This window comes from Simochromis diagramma, unplaced genomic scaffold, assembly GCF_900408965.1.
Source record: "Simochromis diagramma unplaced genomic scaffold, fSimDia1.1 OVJJ01000816.1, whole genome shotgun sequence".
Lineage (NCBI taxonomy): Eukaryota > Metazoa > Chordata > Actinopteri > Cichliformes > Cichlidae > Simochromis > Simochromis diagramma.
The window spans coordinates 8,218,672-8,243,288 of record NW_024386908.1 but is presented as its reverse complement, the minus strand read 5'-3'; the positions used below and the strand labels follow the sequence as shown (position 1 = coordinate 8,243,288).

The window sequence follows — 24,617 nt, the reverse complement described above, 5'->3', positions numbered from 1 at the left end:
GTCACTGTAGGCCTGAGTGTTAGGACTAGCTTGTTCTTGTCTTTATGCTAGAAAATAAATGACTTCTGGATCCAGATGCATGCTGGCATCAACCCTTGGATGATAAACTAGGCCTTCAAGAATATTACTAAAACAAGATAACCTTGGACCGAAAAAAATATGGATAACAGGCTGCCAAGTACATTTGCTTGACTGAATTGCTGCTAATACAGCAGGGAGATGAATAACATTGAGGTGCACTAAAGCGGACAGTGTAATAACAGTAATCACTTTGTGGGGTTCAATTACAGCAGTAAAACAAAGGTCACTGACATCTCTTTTCAGGACTCATGGATATTAGGAAGTATTTACTGTTGGTAGATAATTTAGTGAGATAACCCTGAAGGACTGTAGCTGGTGGCTGTGCAGGGACATCCAGAGGTATTTTGTATGTGTGCGAGCACATGAGCTTTGACTTGGCAGGAGACACTGGACAGGTGGATGCTCAGCCAGCCAAAGTCCCATTACTTGCTCAGGGGGCAGCAAGTGTGTATGTCCCTGAGTGTGTGTGTGCGTGCATGCATGTGGTAATTACTTTTTCTCTCTATGTGTGTCTGTTTGTGTGTGTGTGTGTGTGTGCAGACAGAGTGATTAGAGATGGGTGGCGGGTGGAGGGCTTGTCAGAAGTTATCTTCCCATCTCATCTCATCATAGGCAGTCTGGCGGATTCCCTCGATGGCTCAACAGCCCGACGCCGCAGTGCTGCTGTCAATCGGGCCGTCAACGCCTGCAGAAATCGATGCCAATCTCCCTCGGTTTCTATTTTTAACCGAGGCTTAGCACCCAGGCCTTTGATAAGGATGCTGCCTTCTTTTGGCTCTCCTCCTCACCTCGGATGAGCAGCCCCACTTCCGACCTCGTTCTCGTCCCCCGCTGATGAGGGGTGATAAGAAACAGACAAGATAGAGCGAAATGCACACACCGACCTGACACTCTGAAAGAGCCTTTCATGATGGAGAAAATGATTATTGTTAGCACAGTTATTGATAATCAGGCTGTAATAATGCAATGTGTGGGAGAGGCATGATTGCATTTAAATTGTTACCTTTATCAACTAAAGTTAGCCACAGGTAGTACCGCTGCTACTGATGGATCTGCTACAACCTTAAAGAAAAAAACCTTTTCATCTTTTATTGGAAAATATACAGGACTGGAAAGAAACCTGATTAAAATTATACCTCATACATAGATGAATCAGCCTAAGTGCAACAATAAAGAGCATGAATTAAATGAAAATTAAAGAGCTCCAGATTTTTTGATGAAGTGGTATTAGACATGTTTTAACTGTTTCAGAAAAAGGAAAGCTTAACATTTGCATTCATGAGTCTCTAGGCAGAATCCATTTGTATATATGGATAATGTAATATGATGGAAAGCTCCAGAACACACTGAATGGATCTTAAAAGGAGCCAGCTTTGCTAAATGTACTATAACAGTGTATTTTGAATATGCTGTCTCTTTATTGAGGAATTTGGTGATGCATTATGCTACATGAGTTCAGACTTCCTTGAGTTTTCAGGATCACGTCTTTGCTATTTGACAATGATGCTGCCCTCCTGGCTTTAAGTGGTACTTCCAGCTTTCACTGAGGCGTTTGGATCAGAGTGTGAAGCAGTGAGGATGTGAATTAGCACCTCCATGTCTGAAGCTACAATTCTCACCCGAAAAAGGGTGGAGTGCCCACTCTGGGTGCTTGACAGAAGAGGTGAAAAAAGAGCTGAGCGTAAAAGGGAAAAACTATTGATTTACCGGTCAATCAATGTTCCTACACTCACCTGCGCTCAAAGGCTGTTAGTATAGTGATAGAAAATAAATGTTGTGATTACACGAGATACATGGAACCTTAAGAGCTTCCGCTGATAAGTGTCGGCGCCCGGCCTTTTTTGCTAACAGTGAGGATCATTAAAAAAGAGCCAGCTATGACTGACTTGGATACCTCGTGGACGAGGTGCTTCAGACATATCTTACTTGGTTGGACACCCGGGGCAGAACCTGGACATGCTTGGGAGACTATGTCTCCTGGCTGGCATGGATGGTGGTTGGTGGTTGTTTACATATGTATTCGTAGAAATGACAAATAAAATGGAAGTTGTTTGTTTCAGGGTAACCATAACCTCATCCACTGATTTTAGGAAAGATTGCCCGATAGGCAAAACAACTGTCTCAGGGTCTCAGACTTTATACTGTAACACTCAGTGGAAATGTCTTGGAGAAGTGACCTAATTTTAATATTAATATTTTAAATAAATGCCCTTACACAGTGCTTGGACTTCAGAAAACCTAGGAAGAGCCTGTGATCCAGTAAATTAATGTAGCTGCTATCAGTATACTCTGTATTCAGTTGGAACTGGAGGCTTAAGAAGGACATTTTTGACCTCCGACAATATTATATTTTGTTTATAACCTTTATTATATATAAAAGTTTTACTGTCTTTAATGTTTGATTCTGTTTGTCTTGCTTCTAGTGGTGGATGTCAGCCAGCTGAGGTTGCTCCTTATGCTCAAATGACCCACATCTATTCACTTCTTGCACTGCTGATATTGCTGTCTTTCACACGCCACTGTTAGTTCATTTTTCAGTTTTTTTTTCATTTCAAGTAATCTCATTCTAGAGAGCAAACACATTTAGTTTAATCTTGGCTTCTTTTGGCACTCACAGCTTGGTTATGGTACTGGCAAATGTTTTGTGGGCCAGATGATGTCCAAATGTCACCACACCTGACATCTGGCCCATATAAGGTGGAACTGTGGCTGAGTCGAGGCAGCCAGACTCTCCCCAGGTTGCTGCCATCAGTCAAAGCCAAATGCTGTCAATAGAAAACTGCACATGTGGACTACACGCTGTATGGGCCAGATGCTCGGGGTTACTGTCTTTGAGCCAGTTTGTAATAAATCCGATGTAAACTTATATAATATTGAACTATTTGCCATAAATACGCACCATTAATTATTATACAACCTTCACGTCTCATGCTTTTGAATGGTCATAGCAGAAGAGGCACAACAAGGTTTTGTATCCCAGGCGTCCACTACCTCTATTAAAAAAGGAAAAACCCTGCTTGAAGTTTAAGTGCCTTGTGGAATCTATGCCAACAAGGACCAAGGATGTGGAGGTGTTTAATGCTGAGTATTTTCCCCCTTTACTACACTATATATCTATATATACACTGGAGTAGCATACCCTAGTGTCAGCAACTCAAAACTCTTATTAAGAACAGAACAAGACAGAATGTACCACCTGTCTACTGTTTCTCCTCCTCCTACACTGCTCAAACTTGTGTTGTGTGTGTTTTGTAGCCGGCTGGGGATCTCCTCCCCTCTGTGGACTTGGAGGTACTTTGTCACAGCTCATTGTAGGAACTCCTGGAAAATTAATTCCCCCCTCAAGAGTTTGACTTCAGATGTTGCACATTAATAATCACTATTGCCTCGCAAGAGTCTACGTCGACAGCAATCATGTGCTGACAAGAGGGAAGTTGTGCTGGGAGTTGTTGGAAATGTATCACGGATTAATCGTATCTGGCACAATGGTAATGCTGAGGAACGAAAAGTGTTTGCGGTTTTTAAATCAATATCTCGCATTAATTCAGAGGACTGGTTTCAGAAGCGGAGGATGTTGTTGCTTTGATGATATCTAGAGTTTCTCTACACTTCATCTTACTAATTTGGCCATAACTTCTGATTATGTTGAGATCCCTTTCATGGTTTTAATTAGAACAAAAATACAACATGCACCTAATTAGTGCAAGTTGTGTTAGATGTTTTATAAGCCTTTTTCTTTTTGATGCAAAAACAGCAGCAGCAGTGTGTAGGCAAGGCAGCTTGCTGGTTCGACAGAGCCTTATGTAACCGAGAGGTCACAGGTTTGACCCTCACCACAACAAGTGTGCGCTAACAGCTGTGCGCTTTTGCATTGTGCCCTTGAGCAAAGTAACCTCGCCTCTCCTGAAGTCATGTTAAAAAAGAATTATCGAAATGCAGTAAACAATGTTGTGTTTTAAATGTAAAACAGGAAGGAATTGAATTTAAAGCTTCAGTTATTCTCTTTTTGTTGAAAATCTGTTGTAGAATTTCTTTTTGTGCATGCCCCATTTTGCTCTGAAGTTGTTGGCAAAACTCTATTCAAACATTTTCCCTCTAATTGGGTGTTTTTGTGGATGCAGGATTAATCAGCCGCGGGGTATTTAATGTTGTTTGGGCAGCTGAGAGGTAATACAGCCAAGCCATTAACATATCATTAAAGAGTCCTAAGCACTGTAATTGCAGCCAGAACGCTGACGCTACACTCTCATTAAGTGGACTCTAAGAGGAGACGTCTCGTTGTGATGGGTTTTAGTGAGATGTTGGGGAAAAAATCTGTGTAACTCAGCATGCTGCTGTCACAATGAGAAGTCCAGTGAGCAAAGATTGTTTCCAAAATGGCATGCAGGCTGATGAAAGGCACCCAACTTTCACCAATCGGCTGCTACAAACAGGTTTTTAGCCATTTTAGCTGCATGACTCCATGTATTGCAATGCTGGTCCTCTGGTCAGTCCATCGCTTGAGTCCAGGTGGAAACACTGCACAAAACTGTCAGTGTTTCAAACATGATGAAACCCACTGACTGATAATTCACTAGCTGAAATGAAAACACATCAAATCACCATAAAACCAAGTAGAATACTCAAAGGACTACAGCCAAGTCGGTGATCGACTCCAGCCTGACGAAAAAGAACAAATATTTCGTGTTCATGGACACAAATTGCAGATTTTTTTTTATGTCAGTGAATTAGAAAGCGATGTATCTCAAAAGGAAGTATAGGCTATTTCGTGTGTAGAGAAAATGGAAAGGTGTGACCAAGGCAACCAAGAAACAGAGCTTTTAAAGATGTGCCAACCATAAGCACCAACATCTGCCACGAAAAGCGTCATTATACACAATTATACCGTCACCATTTGACCATACTTTCTTTTTTTGTCTTTCATGTATATGTACATGAATTGGTATATACAAGAGCTGAAAGAACAGGAACTTATGTTCGGGGACAGGAAACAATGTGTTAAGGAACGTGAAAAGCAAGACTGTAAATTTCACCACAGTTTTGTAAACTAATCATTTCAGTCTGCGCTAAACTGTGTACTATTTGTTTGTAAATGTACAATATCTCATGAACAAATCTAGGAGAATTAATAACTTTAACTAAGTACCAAATTTCCAGTTTATAAACTGAGCAATCCTTACCTTTGAAAATACTATCTTGCTGTTTTCTCCTGTCCTTTCTTTGCTCTTTCTTACATCTTGATCCATGTCTGACTGCATTTATCACGACTTAAGCATTTTTTAATCCCTGGATTTACAGCATCTGTGTCTTGGTCACTGGGTCTTGGTTGCAGGGTTTTGAGTTGTGTAGTTGCTTGAATCGTTTTAATTTTGAGTATATAACTTATACCAGCATTTCCTGGTTAGTTTCTTATATATTTATATTTTGAGGTTTTATTTTTACATCTAGTTCTGTTCATGGTTATTTTGTGGGTCATAACAAGTTTTTGAGTTCCTGTGTAATCCTGCCTCCCTCGTGTTTCTGTGTCTTGTTACTTTTAATTTAGGTAATCTTTTGTCTCTTGTGTTTAGTTTTACTTCCTTTTGAGACATTATGTTAGCTGTGTTTCCACCCGTTTGCCATTTTTATCGATATCTGCTGTGTGTTTATATTATCAGAGTTTCCCTCTTTTCATTGTCGCATCATCCTCCATGGTTGTGTCCTTCATGAACGTGTTACAGCAATGTGAAAGACAAAAGTATGTATTGAGGGTATAAATGGGCTTTGGGATGACGCTATTTTCTTAATGCTGGTCAAGTATCTCCATGCCTTCCAATGGAGTCGCATTAAATGCCTACCTAATGGCTACAGCAGAGGAAAAATTAACTCTTTGCAGTATTATCTATTAAACTGTCTATTAGATTTGGTTACTCATTAAGCGATGTGCTGGAATTCTATTCTGAATCATGCTCATAGCAAAATGAGCAAACAGTAGCTCTATTTGTCGGTGTGATTGCACTTATACACCCAAAACTACGGCGCTGTGTGGTATAAGTATATAAAATTGAGCAGTAGATGACTTTGTATCTGTAAAGGGATGCAAACATTTTTATTTAGAAGGCTCATTATATTCATGGATACCTCCTTGTAACACCATTACTACCATTAGTCTTGAAAGAATCATTTCTACTATGATGGGAGTTTTTTTCTCATGTGGCCGTCACATTTTGAAAACTGTGGATACCTGCAGAAAGTGACAGACAGTGCAACACTTGCTCTTTTCATGAAACTCTTTAAAATCTGCTGAATTTGAGTCTCTTCAGATCTCCTCCCTCACTGAGTCCACCTGCTAAACCCAATGAGCTCATGTCAGTGAACATGAGGAGACATGTCGCTTGAGGATTTAAAGCCAATTAAACAAAAAGATTATGCAAAAGTTTATTAATTAAAAAAAAATCTGATGGGTTTTATTCATAAGCCATTTTATTCTCGGATCTAAACGCTATGACAAAATGTCATATTTTGCCCCTGTGCATAAAACTGTGGGATTCTAAAAACTTGTTCGATAATGTTGACACATCCTCAGTATCTATACTTTGCAGGACTCATCTGTGTCAATATTTGACAGACTTTCTGCTTTAATTACAGATTCCCTTTTGTGCACTCTCCCAAATTTCGGGGATTATCCAATTACTGCTTGCGTGCCGACAAACAAGGGGGCCTCTTTGCCTTTCACTAATTGGAATGAGGAGTGGTGCCAGTGCTCAAAGGGAAGGCCTATCACTGAGAATTATTGAATAGTGAAGGAGTAAAAGGGGTGGGGGGGGGGGGGAAGAGAGAAGGATGTGTGGTCCGCCTTGGGCTGCTTGTGGATTTCCTCTGATTTCATCAGAAAAAAGATGGCTGAGGCGATTCCCCCAGACAACAGCCAGCTGGTGTGTGTAGGCGAGCTTTGCAGCCCAAAATCTCTGAGAAAAGAAAATGAAAGAATCACGCTGTGCCTCTGCAATTCATCCTCTGCATCAGAGTTACCCCTAAACAATCTTTCAGCTCGCCTGCTGTTAGACAACTTTGTGTGATAACATGGTGCAGCAAAAATGACATCTTTATTTTTTTTTTAAATGCGGTTGTGGTGTTATACATATATATGGCAATTTTGTGCCTTAAAGCAGCTTTAACATACTCTGTTAAACAACACAAGCAATTATGGCAGTAATATGCTGATTAAATGGCACTTACTGGCTCTTTATTGAGCATTTCCATACCTCATATCTATCATTAAACCAATTATTGAAGCATATGTACAGTTAAATGTGCTACTAATGTGCTCCTGATTACTACAGCTCATTGTTGGGCAATTGTGGACTTAAAGTAGTCTTGAGTCAAGCTTTTAGCGAATCCAGTAAGAAATTAGGAGTTAAATCATCCCATCTTAATAGAAAAGAGCTCTCCAGCAGCTTGACACACGAAGGATCTAATGCGTGTTTGTGTGTAGATTTGGGCTGAGATTGTGCACAATTTGCAAAACAACACAGAAAAACAAAAAGAGCACGACAGACAAATGAAACGAGAGATATGCGGCAAGTTGAACTGGCGTGATTCATAATTTATTGAGCAGCACTGAGGTTACAACAGGGAACAAATGAAGCACAGAACACAAAAGAGCATTATTTATTACAGGAAAATCAAAGTGTAGCCTGAGGGGGGTGTTGATAAAGTAGAACAACACTCGTACATAACACCTACTGTACACAAACGCACTATATTATTGCAGCTGTCAGATGAAAACCCCATTATGCTGTTGTGGATGATTTTCATGTTTTTACCTGAAACTGGGGATTATGTGACCTTGTATAGGACATATGAAAGCGTTTGCATAATTTAAAGTAAAATGCACGGCTGTCACAATGAAAATTAGGCTGTGCCGTCTTATTTCTCTGATCATTTTGACATTTTTGGAAAGCTGGGGTCTGCACGGCAGCGCAGTCGTAACTGAGCATTGCAGGAAAAGACATACACACCCTTAGGCGAAACAAAGAATGGCAGCAATCTATTCAAACACAACTTCCCCTGCATGTGCTAGTGGTGTTTTAAATAATGCAGACTCTTTCCCATAGATGCCAGGATGGTTGATTCCCACCTTTACATTCCCATGGCCCCCCGCTGGTCTAGGATCAAATCCTCTCTCACCCCCCCGTCTCCCCTCTACTATTCTCTCAAGCCTCCTCATGTCTCTGTAAAGTCAGAGAAAAAGCCAATGTAGGAGTGGGAACCTGAAAAATAAATTACACTGATAATGCAAGCAAAAGAAACTTCCCAACCCACCCACTGAATATTAGATCACAACAACGTACAGTCTTAAATAAATCATTAAACCTCTGCAGACCTCCTCTATTACAATTTCATCTTGAATAATTATCGGCCCCTTTATTGGTGCCGGAGTAATGTCACACAGTTGCAAGCGTCTGCCAAAATCTTGTAATATCGTGGGATTAATAATTCATTATTTTTTGGGGTTCGCAGCAACAACCCATTTGGGTTTTATTCAGATTCTGTCCAGGGGGAGACTGAATGAGAACAGCTCATTGCACAGCAAATACAAACAGAAGGTTGACATTTAAACCCAAGCCCCCACAGCACCCTACTGGACCCAGCAGCAGGATAATTTGAATTTCTTGCTTAATTGGTTGACACTGAGTTCAGCTCAGGCAGAAAGTTACCGCTGATAAATGCCATTATTAGCCATTTTGAGCTGGTGAAAATTTGGACCTAATTTGTGAGCAGACAAGGGGTTCACACTGAGCTGAGTCACTGTTTTCATGCTGGTGCTTAAGAGTTTAAAGGGGTTCGATTTAAAGAAATACACCCTCACAAAGAGAGGTGGGCTCTGATACAATGTATCAGAGTGTGTTTGTTCGTGGTAAAAACTCCTTCTTATCAAGTGCAGATCAAGTTTTCAACCATGCTACCTATGTCAAACTACAGATGGTGATGTCATTGAGTCCAGACTTGAGTTTCATTCATGGTTTATGGTTCTCAGATGGAGAATCCTAACATTGGGAGTCTTATTACTTCTCCTCCGGTGCCGTAAATTACTTAACTTTTATGGTTTTTCGAAATATGCTTCAACTTCTACATGATGGATGGAATTTTGGTGTAGACGTTTGAGACCCCCTCGAGCTGAACTGTAATTACTTTGGTGATCCTCTGATTTCTCATTTAGCTCCATTACTTAGTCAAGAGCAAACTTTTTTTTTTTTTTAAATACTTTGGCTCATGAGCTTCAAAACGAATGACATTCTCATCTCAGTACCATTTACCTGTTAATTACCAAATGTCAGGACGAGCTAAAATAAAGATGAACCAACTAAGAAAATGTTTTTTTTTTTATTAAAGGGAACTGGATTTATTAAAAACAAAAGAAACATACAAAAAAAAGAGAAATTGTTTTACCCGTAATTGCCAATAATTTTAAAAGAGACAACTGCTATAAATTCTAAAATCTCAGTCTGTCACAACCTTCTGTAGATAGTTGTGACTAAGGGTTTGGGTTAACTTTTACACAAGCGGAAAATCCTTCTAAGGACATATAAAAGGATTTAAAACATCAGTCCAAAGAGGAAAGATAATAGCAAGTTATTTTCAAACCTTATGGCCTTGTTTCATTAGATCATATTATTTTTAAAAATGTGTTTTACTTGAGTTTTAAAGTAACCTATGAATCTATAGTCAAAAGTTCTTTATTAATCTAAGAAGAAGAAAACAAATGTAGAAAAATGTGTTTGATTGTGGAAGGACTATGTAGAATTAATCAAAAGTATTTTCATTTAACTCAAGTTTAACCTAGAGGATTAAATAATATAAAACTTTAAAAGTTAGGAATATTACATTTATTATATTTACTATAATCCCATCTATTTTAATTATATACCGGTATAAGGCACCTTCATGACTGATGAGGGAGTTACAGCCCACACAGATGCAGTTTTAATTAGTACAGTAATAATATAATTTAACTTAAAAAATAATGTTTTTTCTTGTTTTTTTGCTTTGTTAGGTTCGGTTTTGGGTATTGACTTTTTGTGTATTTAAAGGTTATTTCACTTACGTCAATAAAAATCACTATAACAACTTTAAATTGTTTGCCAAAGTACAACTTCGCAGCCTCACAGTTTTACTTGGATGGCAATAAACTATTTTAAACTGAAGCCTTTTTTCAATTAGAAGTTAAATTAATTTACGTGTATATAGTGCCAACTCACACCTTCCTCTCATGGCACTTTATACCATTAAGTAAAATGCAAATCATGTTAGACCTGATGTAAAACGTATTTAGATACAGCAGCCTGTAACAGCTTTTCGTGTACAGCATTTATTTGCATTCAAAGGAGAAAACAGACTACATCACGTACGTTACCAAAGAATATTGATGACCTACCTCTGCACATTGTTTCACTTATTTTTCCATCCTCATCTCTATTTCGAGAACTCGGCACAATGACCCCAGGGCATAGGAATGCAGGAATGAGTTTGAAATTCAGGGCACATGCCAGCATGCAGGTGGGGAAAGTAGGTCTGTTCACAACCAAAGATTGACTCGTCAGCCCTTACTTGCTGAGCGTTCTGCTTAATTGTTTGCAATTAGCTGTTTAATTTTCGATTTTCCCCCCACTAAAACTTTTATCCAGAGTGGTAAACACTCTCGGCAGGGATCATTCTTGTTCTATTTATAATGTGTGTGTACATTCTTGATAATAGGCAGGACATTGATGTGAACATGGCAGCTGTCATATCCACAGGAAGCTCGCTGCATGTGTTGGCCAGCGTGTTGAGCACTCACCGCGTGTTTAGTGGCTTCTACTCCTACATGAACCCATCTACCATCACGTAGGAATAAAAAGCCATAAGACACAACAGCAATCTCACAGGAGGAAGGAGAAAGAAGGAAGGAAGGAGGGAAGCGTATTAAAAAGGAACTTCACGTAGCCAAAAAAGGAGATAGGTTGTTCTCTCAGCTGGAAAGACGAGGAAAAGGAGGAAAAGTGATTTACAAGTGGGTAAAACACAGGGAGGGTGGGCGAGGAGAAAGTTAATTTTGCAAAGGGATGATACAAGGAAAGCAACAAGGAGTCATTTAGAAGGCAGAGGTAATCCACAGTTGATAGGTATTCAGAAGGCCATGCTCTCTGTTTGTCTTTCTTTCTGTTTGATTATGTGCTTCTGTGTGCAGCAGATGACTATGTACTGCAGGCATTACTAGATTCAGAAATTCCTCTGTGTGTAAACTATATTTGATATGCTGGAAGCTGCTCTGATGAACCTAACCAAACTCCATCTGCTCTGCTTCCAAATGCACACATTTTTCTCCAGGCAGCCGCACATGGTTTAATGTGTATTTCAAATGAAAGCCTGTGTTTCTTTAGATGTTTCACAAATAGATATCTGCTTTTTAAAACTAGACATGCTCCTATTAATATCCACTTCACAGTCTCTGTTCGCAGCCCTCTTGCAGTAGAAAACCACTCTCCCTTGGTTGCAAAAGGGGTTACAGTACGAGTGTATGCATGCACAAGTCAGGCAGATAAATATGTATGACTCCACGGCGGTGGGTTTCCTGCTTTGTATGCTAATGATCTTATTCAAGTTTAATAATGCAACGTAGGTGCACTGAGGGTAGGGTGGTGGAGGAGGGCTGACGAACTGAGGAAGGACCTCGTGGATGATCCGCGAGGAGTGAGAAAACTGATTAAATTTTTTCTTAATAATCCGTAGAAAGACTTGGCTTTCTATGGAAACCACAAAGACTGCATTTGATAATCGAGACTACAATGTATGTGATTTGACATTTTTTTAATGGCCAGTAATGGTGCTGTTCAAATTAGTGAAAAAAATTCAATTGATTGCAAGGATTCATATGCAGGCTTCTATATGCTGGTTAGATGTTTTGCAACCAAAGGAATCAAAGTGTAAGTGAATTATCTATAGACTGTATATAAAAGATGGATGTGACTACTGTGACACTGCTTGTTTTTATATGAAATCCCATTTGGAAATATTGAGGCGAGTATTTTGTTCGTCAGGGCAGCGATAGCTAAGTAGGTAGAGCGGTGGCCCCATGATCAGAAGGTCAGGGATTCGAATCCACTGAACGGCTACCCTGAGGTGCCCCGGTTGCTAGATTGGTGGCTGCTCACTGCTTCACTGAGTGGGTTAAATGCAGAGATGAATTTCCCCACGGGGATCAATAAAGTATACATTCTTATTATCTTGGCTTTTTGAAACCAAAAGTTGAACTTAAAAACTTACCTTGCTTTATTTGATGTCTGTTTCACTTTGAACCACAATTTGCAATGTGAACATCATGCTGAATGAAATAAGGGTTGAAGTTGGGGTTAAGCCAGGAAAACATTTACTGAGGTCATAGAGCTAGTGACAAGTAGGCTCATTTGCCTATGAGTTTTTTATCTTCTTATACAGTCTTTGACTAAAAGAGTGTTATCCAGGGAATTCAAGCTAAAATCTATTATTTATTTAATGTATTGAAGGTGAACTGACTGTCTTTCTTTTGTTCTGATTTATATTTTTACTTCATTACATTTCATGTTATTCCCTTATCATTTAAAATATGGTGTTTCATCAAATTACCCCACTTTAAAAACTTTCTCATGCCAACCAGCAAAAACACTAAAATGCATCACTCACGTTACATGAAGTTGTTAATAGTTTCATAGGTATATTACAGGTTTATGTGGTTAATATTCTTTTATCTTCAATCGCAGTCTTGCAGCAGATGACAGCGATGGAAAAGATTTTCATTAGCAAAACAAAGGGAAGTATGACGAGCGTCTGTGTTGGTGTACGTGTGTGGAACCATATGTGATTCCCTGCGTCTTTCATCTACACTCAGATGAAGGTAGACGTCAGTGCTCATTCGCAGGTCTCTGCATGAAATCCTGAAGGACCCTGGCACAGAAACAGAAGAGAAAGAAGAAGAGTGGAGATGAGAGGTGCGCTCAAACAAGAACTCATCCTGAACAGTGAAATCCTTATTAATGCACTGCAGCTGTTTGGTCTTTTAATAAGTCAATTGTAAGGCTTTAATTATTAAATTAGAGATCATTATGAGTAGCTGCAATGAAAAATGTGCACCCTAGAAGAAGTTTTATGAGTTGTGCGTGTGTGCTTTCAGCTGCCAGTCTGAAAAAGATGTAAATCTTTAAAAAGTGCTTCTCCCTGAGAAAGAGCTAAAACTGTGATTTTACAGACCCACCGACACAAACAGGCATTAACCACAAACCAATTATGCCAAGTAGGAACCTCTTGGTGATGACTTGTGCAGTTTACAGTGCCTAATGAAAAGTTAATAGCAAGCACACACACGTCGACGTTTCTGCACCTGCTAACACCTCCACTGAAGTAAAAAGGGGGAGATTTCAACAAGGCATAAAGCGTATCGATAAAACTTTATGTTTTGCTCAAAAGTTTCGAGCGCCTACATGTTTTGTTCATACATGTCTGCGAGGACTGACCATCCCGACGGCCAAAAATAAACGGCTTACTTTTAATTTATCATCTAAAAGGCGAGGAGAATTGTTTAGGATAACTCTTCACACAATGAGCTGTGACATCTTCATTGAAAAATGATTGATTGGTCTGCCAGGGAGAGGAGCTGTTTGAGAGACAGATCAGTCAAACAGTCAAGCTGTAAAAGCCCAATAATATGATGAATGGTCTATTTACCCAACAGATGAGGGGAGACTTGCATAAAGATTAAACGTGTGGTTTTTGAACGTGTCCTGGTCACAGAATAGATAAAAATTTGAATAATATGTTTGTGTTCTCTGTCAGGGAGCAAGTTGGAAATAAATTTAAGTTGCGAGTGATTTTCAGCTTTGAATAATGCAGCTTGGCTCATTCATCACTTCGGATTGTCTTGCAGCAAGAGAAAAATGGATTTATCGATTATGATGCATGCATTTCACACCTGTGTGGATTTCCACCTGCGCAAATCCCACAAACTCGATCCGCTGAGGATCTGAAAGTTGACGGAAAAAGTGTGGTTCTCTCTGATTAATTTCCCCTTCCTATTTCCCCGTGCGCAAAGAAAGTTTCAGCCACATTATCATTACGGCATAACCATTATTAGTCGTAACATTATTCTCCTTCACCGGAGGCCATTGCATCTATATGCTCGTGTATCATAAATGGACCATTTAACATGCACAAACTGTATCTAAAGTCGAGCCACTAATCACTTAACTAAACAATGTCTCTGAGGATCGGGAGCAAGTGTTGATAGAGTGACCCAATTTTTTTATACGTGGCATTTATAATTGATGTGCAATAGATGTAGCAGCCTCAGATCTGATAAGGGCTTGGCTCTGATGGATCTCCAGATAGGCTTTCGTGGGGGGAACAGATGTAGAGTCGTGCATCAGAGAGGGATGAGGGTTGCCTGTGATCGTTTCCACCCTGCAGCGAACAAAATAGCCCTCATATATCCCTGTAATCTGCATTAGCGCCAGAGCACAAGCCAGGAGACAGCACAGAGGGGGATGAGTAATGGGGCTACCGCTGATTTGGCAGGGCTATATTACACCTCAAAACTGAGGCATGCCCAACTGGCAAGAATATGAAATGAGGATGTCATAAATGAACACCATCCCTCCACACATGATATTCTTCAATCCGTATTGTATGCTTTTAGTAGGCAACAGGCAGGTATTGACTTTTTTTGGTGAAATCTACAAGACTTTGAGTGTTTTTATTTTATTTTACTGCCTTATTTCTATTGATTGGCATGTTTCATCACGTATTCTGTTTCTGTCCAGAAACCAGTAGGTTGTGAGATGACTAATGACCTCACAATGCTTTGGCAACTTCCGCCGGTATGAAAATTGTAAAACTTGAGCCACAAGTAACTCTCTAACTGGCGAGGGTATGAGCACGAGCCCAGAGCCAGAGGAAGAAATGAATGTTCCTGTCCAGCAGCCACAGTGGAGTGTACATGGTGAAAAAAAAAAAATCATCCAAAATAGTGTATTGCACTCCACACCCAGAGGGGGAAGGCAATTAGTTACATCTACTTTGTGTCTCTCATTTTACTGCTTATTCTGAAGCAGCCTTTAGAGAAGAGAATTAAGCAGTGAAGTTATTTCCAACTGAATATTTTTAATCATGGGAGTAAATTTTGCAAGACAAGAAAGCCTAGCTGTAACCCAAATAGCAGAAATCTTTTCATCGCATCTCAAACAGAGCTAAAACCTAACAAGTGAGGATATAAAATGAGAGCATAACAAACACCATCCCCAACACGACGCCTGGCATTAAAGCCTTGTAATGGCTTGTAACAGGATATGCTCACTTGGTATCTGAAATTAAAGCGTAGATATTACATCCCTTGAGGCCAATCAAGTAATTCTGTGTATATTCTGCTGGGAAGCTAATGCACTACGAACTGTTTGTTTGTGGGCTCAGTCTTAGTTGGTTCTCTGCGAATGAATTTAGTTTAATTTCCTCTTATAATTTATGCTTTCTTGCATTGATAAAGTCTGGTGCATTCCTTTTTCTATTTACAATTAAAATATCTCATAAGCAAAACACACAGCTCAAGGAAAAGAGCTCAGCATCTACAGTCTGTTAATGTTGTTATTTTTGCTCCACTTTGAACAGAAATTTGATTAGCAGGAGGAGACAGATAGCGCGCCGCAACATGACAAATGATGCGAAAACTTTACTTCTTCATCATCAGATAAAGCCGAATCATTTAATCAACACTGGTGCAGGGAAACATCAGCATATGGTGGTATTAAATTTACATCTTGGTTGATGTGTGGTGCAGCCGTCACACATCAACCCATCAGCCTCTACAGGATATGCACGCAAGCTTCTGCTGCGTGGCTTTTCATTATGCGAACGACAAAGCAGCAAAAAAAAAAAAAAAAACTCCAAAAAAATGGAATCTGTGAAAAGATGAGAATAAGACGAAAAATGCAAGCAATAAAAGCTAAAGTTGTCCCTGAGATAATGAGCGATTGTGTTCGTTTAATCCTTTCTTGCGCCTTTTATATTTTGTGACGACGACTTTCATTAGAGAGCTTGCTTTCACAACAGGCGAGCCTTTTTCGGCTTTATATAAACCAACTAAAGGTCCAGATCAGGTCATTAGGAGAGCGGGACTTTCATTAGATTATCGTTAAAGTGTGCATGTGTGAAATTCCCTCGTTAGTGACCTTTATACTACAGCTAATAGCCTCTAAGTTTCTGCTGGAGCTGTTTTTTTCCACTGCAGGGGCATTAGAAGATTGCTTTTTCCATTTCACATGTTTCTACGATAAAAAGTGCTTGTGGAAGCATTTTGGAAGCGAGTAGAAGATTAGCTTTTTGCTCCCTGCAACATCCGGCTGACCTGAGAAGTTGAAAGGTGTTGGTGTTTTCTGTTGATATGTGTTGCACTGCTTTGGGGGATGCCGATTAATGAGAGTATATAGGAAAAAATGAAATGAATAAAGACCCCCAGGATAAAAGATAAGGTTAGAATGCAGTGTGTTGTGCTTTTATTACTCAAAAATAAAACGTAGCGCGGACACTAAGCTTCAGGGAAAAGTCGACTAATCTGATTTTCACCAATTTATTCCGGCTATAAGAACATGCTAATATTTTAGGCTATTAGTGTAATTGTTTTAACTTTAGTTTGATACATCAAAATGCTATACTAAGCACAAGCTTTTGAGATAGCTGTTACATTGTAGCATTGTTGCATTGTTAATGCTTTTGTCAAAGCCGAGGCAGGATTCACCTGGGTCCTATCTTAAAGGATGACCTGGCACATCAGTGTGTGAAGGGGGTAAAAAAACAACACTGCTTAACCAAACAGATACTTCTAAAACTTCAATATATTGGGGAAGACGTGCAGAATAATTTGTAAAATTTTATGGTAAGTAAACTTTAGATCTGCATTTGATTTTTTGTTTGGTTTTTGGAATTTTTGTATTATTTAGTTTTTAGCATTTCTGCTATGTTGCTTAGTTGTTTAAATATTTTATGTAATTTAATAGGTTTTTATAGCTGGAAGCCCTTCGAACCTCTATATGTGATATTTGGCTGTACAAATAAACTGAACTGAATGAATTTTGAAAGGAGAAAATTTCTATTCTGGTCAACACTAAGCTCCTGGCAACCAATTGTTTATTCCTTTTCACAGACAGAAAATAGAAAACCCTGCAGAAAACATTTAAAACTGAGTCAATTTTAAATAGGAAAAGTTAAACAGTGGTTAAAAAAATATTTCCCATGCAACCGCTAATCAAATGTTGCTGAGTTCTGCAGCACTTTGTACCGTGCACAATGTTGCAAACACACTCACATTAGTTTGCAGAGTTTGGCTAACTTTAGCAGTGCTAGCAGCAGTAGCCGTTTCCATGCCCTGGTGAACTATGGTTACTCCTGGCCTCTGTCTCTTGGTTCTTGCCACTTTACTCTGACAAAGCCGGAATACAGCTGCTCCTTTTCCCCCTACTAATGCACTGGAAAAACAGCAGTGGCTAGCATGGCTGTCATCTGTTTCCTTTCCACCTATTCATAAATGGTGAGAGACCCATTTTTCAGGGCTGCACCCTGGGCAGCAGCATTGCATCATTTGTGAACAGAAAGAAGTCATTGTGCATTATTAAAATAAGAGTAATATGTTCAACCAACTAGTGTTTTTGATGCTAACTGCTTGAGAATTTTTTGTGGTGTGGTAGCTTTAGTTTAAAATCCATTAATGTGCATGCACCCTAGGTAGCAGGCTTCAAGTGGAATTCAAGGAGGTGTAACAGTAAGGACTGCTCCGGCATCGTTTCTCCATATTTGCAAGTATAATCAATGCTTAACATTTAAAGTGACAGTGACACTCATCAGTGCACAGCCATTCTAAAAAAAAATCTGAATCTTATTCTAAAAGTAATTTGTTAATGACAAGTTATTAAGACGTGATGAATGATCTTCTGATGCCAAGAAAATTTGTTAGATTTGTTAACCTTGACACTACAATCCAGTGCCTACCCCAAAACGTTGTGGGATTGGCTCACAAAACCGTGCAATACATATATTATGCACAAATGGGTTCATTTGAACTTTGATTTGGTCTACTTCTACTTCTTATTTATTTATTGTCTACTACATGTTATGTTCTCTAATCCTTTTAATAGCTAATTATTATGTTTAATGACCACATTCAATCTTTTTTAGCGAACATTTTCCAACGGTTATGATTTCATTTTAAAATTTTAGCTGCTAGAAATACTTTTAGCTAATAAGTCCAACTGTTCATTAGTAACTTAGTAAGCTATTTTAAAAGCATGTTTAGCTAACAGTTTCATTAGTTTACTGTTAACTTACAAAATCAAACGTTAAATGTATTCTTTTACAATTTTTCATACTATCAGTTAACTGTGAACTATTCCTCATACTCTTGAGCTATTTTAATGTTTTTTTAAAAAAACTTTCTTATTATTAATTTCTTTTTAAATTATTTATTTTGACCGCTCATTATGCATCATTTTAACTTAATGGTTAACTTTTCTTCTCAAAAATGCACAGCTCTACTAAAGTCTTGAGTTAAATTATAAGATTAGTCAAGCTAATTTGTCTATGTACACCCTAGGTGTTGCAAAATTACCCCCCAGTCTACACCAGTGATTGGAAATCACCACTGTAGTCTACCTCACATCCGTCAGTGCTGCATTACATGGAGCCACACTTGTTTAAACTCTGTTTAGCTCACGTTAAAAAATAAATTTGTGCAGCTTTTTTTGCAAATCATGCACACACAGTATACTGTATACTTGATGTTTATGTGGAGCAACTAAATGAAGAAATTATTAATAGCCTAAAAATCAAAACCGTCCTCCCAAATATGCAACAAATCACCCTTATCTACTCTGTCGCTCCTCTTTCTTTCTCTGCTCCCTCCCCGTTTTCATTACTCACTGAAGGTTTTCTCTCTCCCGTTGACTCTGAAGTGAGAACATTTTCATGAAGGCAATAAAACGCTCATCAGCAAAGGCCTGAAATGATTTTTTAATATGACGACATTTTAATGAGGACTGAAGGAGATGGCTGGTTTGGCTGATGGCAGCACCTCTTTATCAATGAGTGGCAGGGAAGAACTAATGGCACTAAAACAGGCAAGCTGCCTCGCCTCCCTCTCTCTCTCTCTCTCTCTCTCTCTCTCTTTGTGTCTTTATGTCTCTCTCTCACACACAACACATACTTTATATTCTTTATTTGCAGGAGCTAAATTAAATTTCAAGCAGTAGAAAGATACGAAACCATTTTTTCCTCCAGCAGGATAGTTATTACTTTCCCGGGGATGCTGTATAAAACCATATTTGACCTTTTTTAGACAGTTACACACAGACTCTCCACTCTCCATCTCACTTTTCGCCCAAGTAAGTGTTTACGTGTTAGGCCATTGATTGAAACTTAATCTGAGGACTGCACAGTTTAGCTGCTTGAGAAAACCTGTCAGATGTGAGCGCCGAGATTGATTGTGCTGACAAAAGGTCGTGTTATTGGACTGGAGAGGTTATGATGAAATTACAGATACAGCCCCAGACAGGGTTCAGCATTTGAAGTACACAAGTCACAGGAAGTCCACATCTATCAGCTGGAGGAAAAAAAAAATGCTGTCTGTACAGTCTCACATGCACTGAGATTCAGAGTTTATAAAACTGCTTTCATGCTTTCATGTTCAATGGAAATTACACAGCCTTTGTAAAAATGACCCGAACCTCAACACCGCAATACCGCTGAGACGTGTTGTAAATTAATGTCACAAAAGGTGGAACCACATATATCACTGCCAAGATGTGCTAAATTACTGTCAGAATGCATTTTGAGTATGACTTTTACTTGAAGCCTTAAACCTAATAAGTTGTCGCGCGAGGATAGAAGTCGGTGCTTTGAAACTATAGTAAAGCTATGATAAGCAGCAAATTAATGTCAGAACAGTGTCACTCACAAAGATGCTTTGCTCATTACATGCTGCTTTATAACAGTATGCGATGTAAAGTGCTTACCAGCGTACATTACACCACTACACCACTTCATATTTTTTTAATGAGACTTCCACTTTATGATCTTACTCCAGCTAGTGGCCAGACTTGGCTGACTTTACCATCCAAGGTCAGGACGAGAGCGCTTTGTGGAGGAGAGCCCCCTGCCCACCAGACGCTAAACAAAACCGCTTTCCCTGCCTCCTTCCTCTTAAGCCACACAAGGTCGTCTCATGCTGGCTACGCCTCCGCAATTAGCATGCAGCCTGTGGCGTGGCCTGTCTGGTGGCGAACACGCAAGCATGGCGCTCTGCTCTCCTAATGAGATGCCAGTCAGTGAGGGTGCCTGCGGGACTGTGAAAGTAAAATACTTATATGTGTAAAAAAAATAAAAAAAAAATAAATTAGAAAACCCTCCTGGGGTGTTAGTGCACCATCTCGTGGGTGGTAGAGGAGGCACAGTGGCCTGGACAGGCAAGTAATTTTACATAACACATATTATTTAGTGGAGGCTGCGCCTTAAATTGCAGAACTCTACTCATGGAGGCAATTGTAGTCACCTTGGGTAACTCCCAAAAAAGGTTTTGTTGTACCAACCTTTGCTTTGCTAAAGCTTTTGTAACACAGGATTATTGGAGGAGTAAACCAGTTTCAGGTACAAATGCCAAACTGAAGTCCCACTAAATACTTTTCTTTATGTGAAATCTTAACAATAACAAAGCCTGATCTCTTTATTTATATATTATATATTAAGATACAGGTTTGAGCGTTGGCATTGACAATCAGACAATAAGATTTATACACAATCCAAAACTAAAGTGATTCAGTTTCACTAAATCTGTAAATATAGACCAGAGTCAAACACACCCTGGTCTACAGCCAATTTCCCCCTTTTATAACAGGTTCTTCCACTCACCAGTTTAAATTTTAGTGAGACAAGAAGTCATGCATATTTAGGAGCAGAGATGCGTTTGACTGCCAGCTGCCAGCTACACCGAGTCACTACTGAACTGGACCTCTCAGCCACAATTGTGATGTTGGTGCTTTCTGGTTCACTTTTAATACAATTATTTGACAGTTAACCTCAGTTGCGATTATCTCTGCAACAATCTAGTACTGCTGTTTTATTTATGTGCTACGTGTCACTAATTTCCAGATGTGTTCATCTATGCATTCATGTCTTCATCTCTTCTGAATATGGCCCCCTCCAACAAAGACCAAGCTGGCGAAGCGCAGTATAGTCTGTCTCTATAATAAAATCAAGACTTTTACTTGGATGTTTGTAGATGGATTAACAAAACAATTGGGATGCCCAAATCATGTTTTGTGTTGCTGCTGGTCCTTTAATAAAGTCCTTTAATATGGAGAATCTACCCTTGTTTTATATAGTGCCCTAATGGATCTTCTGTAATATCAGTGGATTAGAGTGTGAGTGTAAATCCGCTGTGGAAGGAGGCTTTGGGGGCTTTTCACATGTCTGTGAGGCTTATTTTCTCATGAGCTGCCCACACATATGGTGTTTTTTAAAAGAGGAAAACCACCAGGAGACTTTTGTTTCAACAAGCCGTGTGTGCAGCATGACAAATGCGGTGTGCATGCAGACACAAACTAGTTGAAAAAACTGCTTTTGCCTTCACTTTGACTGTGCGGGAAAGCATAAATCAAAGAGCACGTAAAGGGAATGTTTCTCTCTTTTGGGTTGTATTCTCTTTAACTTTCTGTTTACAATGGACACAATCCCAAAATGTGTCAGGTATATCAAATACATGCTTTCACCTCTAGCTGATGAAAAATCTGCTTAATTACCCAATTTGTTGTCTCCTATTCTGTAAATAGCAGCTACTAATTGCTTCAGTTATCAAGAACAATCCAGTTAAATATAACAGAATAAAAATACTGAGAAGGTGACAAATAAAACCATGAGTGAAACCATGAAAATGTTGGTCTAAATCAAGGTATTAACAGACTTCTGTGTCAGATTTTTAAAAAACGTATGACTGGTAACGTGACCTTGGGGTATAAATGTGCTTTTATTAAATTCCTAGTGCCTGTGTAGAGTTTTGATATGATGACATCTGGGTGCTATCTGACCGGTCTTTCACCACACAACACAAAGAAGAATAAAGAGGAAACGGCGGTGCACCTAAAAAATATGTTATCGCTGCTGTTTTGCTTCAGTTATCTTTTAAATGCCTATTAATAGCGTGCAGATCTAACTTCTTACATACAGCATGTACTGTTCCTAAACACTGCACGAAGCATTAAAAAAAATAAATAAATAAAAAAAAAAATCACAAAGCACATTTTCCTACAGTGAGGAAGTCATTATTATGCCGCTCCAGTCTCTAGCACTGCCTTCAGCAAAGAGAAGCTTTTACGATGGGTGTGCATCTCTTTAAAAATCTTGTGGCAAGAAAATCTGCTCAAAACACGCTATTAGGTGATATTAAACCCTGCATATGGGTAGAATTTTTTGCACCTCTGCATGAAAGAACAGTGTGAAACTATGCTTTTATTAAAAGCAAACAGGACGGTTTTGCTCCTAACTCAGTACCCAGTTCTGGGTCTCATCCTCTGAGGCACTGTGGCTACACAGTGTGCCATGTTTTGACCCAAATTGCTTTATTTTGCAGACGGGTCTGTTGTAACTAGGCCTTCAGAGAGATGTGCACCAGATGTTTTACCTTGTTACATGAAATTTTATTTAAGTGGTGCATGTTTCATTAATGCCTTATCTATGGATCTATGTATGTATGTCTGGCTCTCTGTAAGGTTTGTCTTAAAAACGCACGGGGGGCTAAAGGCATGAACAGACGACACGCCTCACAAAGCCTTGGTGCCTGCTAATGGCCCCCTGTTTGTAATGGCATCCGTATAGCACCGCTTGACGAGCTGCCAAAGCGGGTGTTCTGTTATTGCGGAGCCAATCACCCACTAAGTATTTGCTGGCTCCTATTTCCTTTCTGCTAATGTGCGAGCCTCCCCAATGCCGCAGCTAAATCGACTCTTTACGCCTGACTTGTCACCCTGCAGCGACGCGCAGAGAATCCCAAAGATGCATCGGCGGAGGGCAGCGCAATGTCTCTGTTGCCATGGATACGTTTATGGGCAGGGATGTGGCTGGGTGGGTTATGATGCTTTTACTGCAACCCTAAATCATGGAAAGTGATGGCTTTCGGTGATTAGGATGATGACGCTGACGTGACCTTTGCAAGGGTGTTGTTTGGCGGTGATTGCTCACTTTAATGCGTCTTTGAATCTTCTGTGTCAGACGCTGTGTGTGGGCAGAGGATGTGTGTGCGTTAACTGCTTCCATAAGGGCCAGATTCTCTGGATCTTTAAGTGGATAATGAGAAAAAAAATATGTATGTTAGTCAGATACTGTTATGGATAAAAAGGAAACGAATAGACACAATTGTTACAATTACTGATAAATTGTTTGATTAATAATTTTCCCAGACCAAAAAAAAAAAAAGTGGTTTAGGTTGAAGATTTTTAGGTTTTCTTTGTCTTAAATTGTTATCAAATTAGTCAACCTAAGTGGCAGGTTAATAAATAAGGATATTTGAACTACTATAAGTAAGGTACTATGACAGTATAACTTTAACTTTGTTACTAAGGCTTAACTATCAAAGATGTCAAAGAGAATTCTGGTCAAATTCTGATCAAATACCCCAAAATATAAATACTAATGGTTGGGTTACATAAGCTACATCTTATTTAACATTTGCCTATCATTTGGTGCCCTCAAATATATAACTAGAATTACGTTAACCACTTAGCATGGCCATGTCAGATGTCTCCTCAAATACTAGTGAGATTAAAGTGCAGCTTGCTAATTGTGTACGCTTTAAAAATTAATCTTAAAGTAATCTTTTAATGGCTTGCTTCACTGTAATGCAGCACCGTGTTTATTATGCTACTTATACCAGCCTCAGCCCCAAAATTCAAACTGATTGAAGCTGAACGTCCCACCTGAAATTGATATATCCATCCATAGGAAATGTAATTTATAACATAAATCTTATACGGCCTGAATTCCTGGTTATAGAATCTTTGGCCAAGGGCAGCCCCTGGTGTGGGCATTCAATTTTTGCAGTTGGGTAACAGTGCCAGACCTGAAAGTCCATCGGCAAAGTAAACAGAGAGGTGACCTGCTGATACGAGCTTTAAAAAGCAAAGCTATGAAAGTGAGAAGCAAATAAACTCAGAAAGATGTAAGTCCTCAAGAGGTCTGTGTGGGAATGAGTATGTGAAAGCCACGTGACGGCAAGAAAGCCCAGACATTCTTTGCCCCCTGTTATCGGCCTGCACAGATGTGCCTCAGCCTTCTCTGCAGCGCTCCCATTCGCCACATCCATCACAGAAGTGCACCTTGGGAGATTGAGAGGATGGTGCATGCGCCAAACCCACCATCTGCCGTCGTTTAGAAATAAATGACAGGCCCAAACCTAGTGGGAGCCCGTCTCATTCCACTGCCAGCGTCAGCGCGGTGACGGGTCCGCCCAACCTTCCCTT

At 39.5% G+C, this 24,617-nt stretch overlaps 1 long non-coding RNA gene across 1 annotated transcript in view; it reads right to left on the bottom strand.

Annotated features, from left to right (window-relative positions):
* Positions 1–7,645: 7,645 nt before the first annotated feature.
* LOC120735934 overlaps positions 7,646–24,617 on the bottom strand; it is a 58,951-nt gene continuing 41,979 nt past the window's right edge. The window contains exon 3 of the long non-coding RNA XR_005696384.1: positions 7,646–13,023. This is a non-coding gene — a long non-coding RNA (uncharacterized LOC120735934). The remainder of the gene's footprint in view (positions 13,024–24,617) is intronic.